This window comes from Rosa chinensis, chromosome 2 (assembly GCF_002994745.2).
Source record: "Rosa chinensis cultivar Old Blush chromosome 2, RchiOBHm-V2, whole genome shotgun sequence".
In the NCBI taxonomy this organism is placed as follows: Eukaryota; Viridiplantae; Streptophyta; class Magnoliopsida; order Rosales; family Rosaceae; genus Rosa; species Rosa chinensis.
The window spans coordinates 73121001-73127361 of record NC_037089.1 but is presented as its reverse complement, the minus strand read 5'-3'; the positions used below and the strand labels follow the sequence as shown (position 1 = coordinate 73127361).

At 42.0% G+C, this 6361-nt stretch overlaps 1 pseudogene; it reads left to right on the top strand.

The window, feature by feature from the left end:
* The first annotated feature begins 5422 nt into the window (after positions 1-5422).
* On the top strand, positions 5423-6160 carry LOC112184962 (annotated as a pseudogene).
* The last annotated feature ends 201 nt before the right edge of the window (positions 6161-6361 follow it).

Here is a 6361-nt window from a genome sequence, read left to right as displayed (position 1 = left end):
CAACTTTCAAAAGCAAGAAAACTCAGAGATAGGGACATCACTAAGGAAAGGACACCACCGCCAGCTAAGAAGGAGAGCTCACCCACTAGAAGGCCACGTGTCTGGCGCAGGTTGTTTCCCGAGGAGCTTGAAACCAAGTCTTCAGTCTTTGAGAGATTGAGGGGCAAGGACAAGCCTGCAAATACGTTGCAGTGGAAACCTAAGAAAGTTCAAAGTTTGGTGGTCGCGCCCCCTAAGCAGGTCCCAACAGATAAACAAAAATCAGACCCACCAAGGCAAGTCGCCACAATAGCAGAACACAGACAAGAGCAAAAACCGCCCCTCGAGGACGAATCGTTGGTAGCTTTAGTGGCTAGGCAGTTCAACACTGACATACCGGTCGATGAACGCAAGCTTAACCTTGAAGACGACATGGATGATACAGAAGTGGTTGACACCTCCTGCAACATGGTTTACGTACTTCTCGCGAAATATGCTCTGCCAGTTGGCTCGTAGACGTGTGCAGAAATCAAGGAAGATGCTGAACAACCTTTGCAGATTACCTCAGCGGAAACAACACATGTTGAAGAGGCGGTGTTCATCGAAACTGAGGGCGCCAATAGCAAGGAATTCTTCATGAGCTTCACAAGGCCCACACCTACTATGGTTCAGCACATGCGGCCTTTGCATATCACGGCGGAAATTGGCAGTACCAAAGTTAGCAAAATCATGGTCGACACTGAAGCCGCGGTTAATGTCGTTACTACAAGGACCGTGCAGCTCCTTGGAATCAAGAAAGAGAAGATACAGTCCACATCACTCATGCTTAAGAACTTCGTGGGGACTGTCACAAAGATGTTAGGCTTACTATTCCTGCGAATCAAGGTCGGCCCCGCAGAAGGGGTTTATGCCTTCTTTGTTATAGATTGTTACGCGGCATATAGCGCCATTCTAGGCCGGGATTGGATTCACCGAAGCTATTGTGTTTCGTCCACTCTCCACCAAGAACTGATTATGTGGAACATGGTTACTGATAAGGCTGAGGTGATTAAGGCTGATCCTCGCCCATTCCCTATGTCCTCGAATTATGTAGATGCCAGGTACTACTTGAAGCCAATCGCTCCATTGCAGATCAGTGGTATTGACAATAAGGGTCGCCCCATAGGGGTGACTACCTCTGAATTGGCACAGTGAGGGCTCACGCTCGCAAAGGAAGACCTAGAAAGGCCCGGCCACCATGTGCCCAATACTTTTAGTAAGTAATGGATTACAACCTTCCAGAGGAAGGGATAGAGGCTTTCCATTCTTTGTAACACCTCCTAACATAAAACCTATTGACAAATGGGTCTTCGTTAGAAATTGTGATGAGAACAAGAGATGGCAATCTCGCCTCATGGCGCAAAGCTTCTCACAAAACTCCCTGGAATTGACTATGATGAGACATATTCTCTCATAATGAATGTCATTGCTCTCTATTACTTTGTCAGTTTGGTAGTTTCCGAATAACTGAACATGCAGCTTATGAATGTGGTCACTATGTATCTCTATGGGGATCTAGATATGGAATATACGTGAAGGTTCATGGTGAACTTCATTTACCCAAGTCAAGTGGCTCTAGATCACGGAGCGGGTTTACAATAAGGTTGAAACGCTTATTAAAGTGACTACTTGATTGGGGAGGGATATGCCAGCGTGTTTCCATAACAAGTTCTGAATTCTATCGCGGTTCATGTCAAATATGATCTTCATTTGAAGCTCTTAAAGAGTTAAGGGAAACCGCTGAACACTTGAAATCCGAGTTTGAGATGCAGGATGAAAGAACATGATTATGTCTCGGTTTGGAACTTGAGCATCGTGTTGATAGATGCTTAGGCATTTTGACAAGGTCAAGCCTCCAAGCACCCCCATAATCGTCAGTAGTTTTAATCCTAAAAATGATCCTCTTCGTTCAAGGGATGATGACAAAGATGTGCTAGAGGTAGAAGTGCCTTACTTAAGTACAATAGGTGCATTATTATACTTAGCACAATGCACAAGATCGGACATCTCATTCGCTATGAACTTATTAGCTAGATATAGCTCTACACCAACACGACGCCATTGAACTGGTGTTAAAGATATCTTTTGATACCTAAGTGGTAAAATTGATATGAGCTTGTTCTATCCCTACATAGAGATGATGGATTCAGACCCATCAAATGCCAAGGACACCACACATGGTGGACTGCGTTCCCTCTCCCCATCCCAAAATGATATAAGTGTTTTGGAAGGTTTTGCTGATGTTGGGTATCTCTCTGACCAGCACAAAGGTTGTTCTCAATCTGGTTATGTATTCACCGTGGGAAAGACTGCGATATCTTGGAGGTCTACAAAACAGACCTTAGTCGCTACATCTTCAAATCATGCAGAGATTATTGCCTTCACGAAGCAGTTCGTGAACGTATATGGCTTCGATCCATAGCTACGCATGTTCGAAGTAATTGTGGTCTGAAGTCTACCACAGATGAGCCAACGAGCATTTATGAGGATAATGTTACTTGCATTGAAAAAATGAAGCAAGGTTACTTCAAAGGTGACAACACCAAGCACATATCGCTCAAATTCTTCTACAATCAGCAACAACAGAAGCTCCTCAAGATCAAAGTGGGCTAGGTTCGATCTGAGGACAATGTGGCAGACTTGTTTACTAAGTCATTGCCCATGTCCACGTTCAAGAAATATGTGGCAAGGATCCGCTTGAGAAAGTTATCTGAACTCCCATGATCGTAGTCATCAGGGAGAAGTGCAGACATCATGGGGAGATGTTTACATGTTCGTCTCGAATCGTGAAGGGTGTGTTGTACTATTTTTCTCCTTCGACTGAGGTTATTTTTGTCCCACAGGGTTTTTATTACTCGGCAAGGTTTTTGACTAGGCAACGAGAGGAGCACCAAGTTTGGGTGACACAAGGGGGAGTGTTTAAATAAATCTCTATTTTGTGTCTAGCCCAAATCTAGGTTACTTGACCTAGTGGTAATATGGTTTAATTAGAAGAATCTAGAGATTCATATTCAATGTACGATTACCTTTTCTTGTATGATTCGGATTCTATGCATTGTAACCCTCTATATAAAGATGCCCCTATTACCAATGAGAATACACAGCGATTTTCTCCCAATTCCCATTTCTCTAAAACAACAAAATGAAAATATTCTCTAAATTAAGTCTATACCTCTAGAGTCTAGATCGAGTACTTGTAATTAACTCACTCCCACTTTTTTTTTTAAAAGAACAGATAATTTCATTACCTATCCATGGCCAAAAGGCACATACATTAATTGTTATCTTGTACCAAAGTCTGTTTAGGCACAAGCTGCTAGACAAATTGACCACATTTTTTTTTGAAAGAATAGATAATTTTATTACTTATCTATGGCCAAAAGGCACGTACATTAATTGTTGTCTTGTACCAAAGTCTGTTTAGGCACAAGCCACCAGACAAATTGACAGGTAACCCTCATTGCAAACAAAATGAGTTCACTTATTCTAAACAAGCAACTAACAAGAGAAGATCGTAATCTAGTGAATGTTACATGACTCGAAATAACTGAACAAGTAAGTTAGCCTAGATACCTCAATTGGTGTACGAAAATACTAGTAAATTGCAAAGAGCCTCCCATGAATATAAGATCCAACGGGTCACAAAATGCAATAAGCCAAAAACAAGCTCAAGCCACCAGTCCACTGACTTGAACCTGCAATTGAATAGCCCACCTTTGAACTAAGGCCTAATGACCTAAGCCCAAACTTCTCCTCCTTGCCGTTGAATATGATCGGAGACTACCCTCTTGGTGGCAGAGACACCACCAAAATCCGGCGTAGCAAAGATACAGATCGCTAATACATGCGTCTCAAACCCAGATCTTCCATAGGTCTCGTGAGTGCACCACTTCAAGCCCATCAATTGGGCTCAGATTTGACCTTAGCACTTGGCCACTATCGTCATCAACGTCCGCTGCAGCCCCGACCATTGTAAACATCAAGGTCGGGACCTGCCAGGGAACAACGCCGCCACCGATAGGATTTGGCCAACCAATCTGCTGCTAGACCTCACCATCAACATCCACCATAGAAGCAGCAACACCGCCCTCAAAGGTCAGCCAATCTCGACAGTTAAACCATGCCTTCCACACATAGAACCCGAACAAAAGTAAATCGGAAGTATCAAAAGAGCAGTAAGCGTCCTAATTGACGTCAAGCATCGAGTAAATCGTGGAAGATGTCCACGGTTGATTGGTGGAAAACACCAGTAGGGGGAGGGCGGCCATAGCCGCATAGGTTTTTTTTTTTTTTTTTAAGCTCAAACTTATGACAACTCTGTAGTTTTGATTGCTCAGGACTTGAATAACTCACTTCCACATTTTACGTACATAGGGTGTGTTTAGACAGTTTCTAGCTAGTTAGCAATCTCTTTAAGTGTTGGTGGTCTATCATAGAATGGGTGGCTGTACAGTAGCCTTTGCCAATATTGGTGCCTTATGTGGACATAGAGATCGAGCAGTCCCGTTATCAAGCTCTCTATTGTCTTTGTACGTAGGGGTGTGAGATTGGTAACTGTGTACCACATTTAATTGTACTGTTTGTTTAATTAGGTTGTTTGGATTGCTAGGTCAAAGAGAATGTTGGCACCAGGTCCAATTTCAAATAGCTTACATTGAGAAAGACCTGTACAACAATTTTTATAATATGAAAGCCCGACACTTACATGAATTTGATTCCTTTGTAGTGACCACAAATTTTATAAAACCTGGCCTTGTCGTTGAAGTCTTAGTTCAAATGGTGGCGCATCAAAGAGTAAAATGCGCATTAGGGAGTGATTATAATGGTAGAATCTGACTCTTTGGTTATGATTTCTGCTTTCTTATTTAAATCCCCTTTTAACGGTGGACTGGTCAGCCTCTCATATTGTTTCTCGTATTCGAGTTCATGCTGGTCGTTTTCATCGTGTTAACTGGCGCTAGGCCAGTAGGAATGCTAATGGTGCTGCTGATCTGGTGGCGTCTTTGGCTCTGCACAGGGTGTGTCCTGGTTATTGGTTTTCCAATCCTCCCCCCACCCTATTAGTTCCAATGGTTGAATGGCAGTTATATCAGCCTTTCATTTTCCGTTACTGTCTATCAACATAGTTGAAAATGATGAATAGAATCCTTGTATCTAACAAACAAAGAAATCAAACCCCCAACAAGAAATCTTAATGATTGAAAATATGAATATATAAAAAGTTTTTATGATAATGAAAGCCAAGACCTTAATGCGCGCATCTAGTACAATATGAATATATAACAAAATTTGGGTTCTCATTTTTCTAAACAAAAGCTTTGAGCATGGCATATGGGCTTGCTAGGGTGATTCAATGCAGGCTCAATGTTTCAGGACGCCATGGACTGCCATCGATATACTCAATATGATTGTCCCTTCGGCTATACATGGCCTCGCTCTTCTAGCACCGTTTCATTTCAACTGGTTTGCAATTAGGATAGCCCTAGTACTCTTGCATGTCACAAGTCTCAGCGTAACTCTCTCTTACCATAGGAACCTTGCTCACCGAAGTTTTAAGCTGCCAAGATGGCTCGAATACTCTTTTGCCTATTGTGGCGTTCTTTCGCTTCAGGTTTCTGATCCAACTACACCCATCTTAGCTTGTACCACAGTAGTGCTGATCATATGCAAGTGTTTTTTTTTCCCGTGGTCTTAGCTTGTATAATTTCTCACACAATGATATGCTTGTTTTTTGAATTTTATTTGTAGGGAAGTCTAATTGAATGGGTGAGCACACACAGAATCCACCATCAGTTTACTGACACATCGATTGACCCTCATACACCCTTTAAGGGATTTTGGTATAGTCATATTGGTTGGATCGTTGCTTATCACTCTCGCTTTGCAACTGTACTTCTCTCTCTCTCTCTCTCTCTCTCTCTCTCTCTCTCTCTCTCTCTCTCTCTCTCTCTCTCTCTCTCTCTCTCTCCAAGTACTAAGAATGTTGTCGTTGTAGGATGAAGCAAAGTTGCTGAATAACGTTAGAGATTTAAAGAAGCAGTGGTACTATAGGTTTCTTCATTATACATAACACTTTCATGCAGTTTCTCTTGGCGTTGTATTGTATGCAGTCGGAGGACTACCCTTTCTAGTTTGGGACTAGTACAAATACACCGCTGGTCTTCTCTTTTAATAGCGCGCAACTACTAATTAATCTTTACGTACCATTTGATCTGAGCAACTACTAATTGATCTTTACATCTTTTCGCTGGAAAATTCTACAATGTGTTAACTTATGATATGCATACAATTGCTTTAAAAGTGGTAAAATGAGTCATCAAAATAGTAATATTAGTCCTCAAAG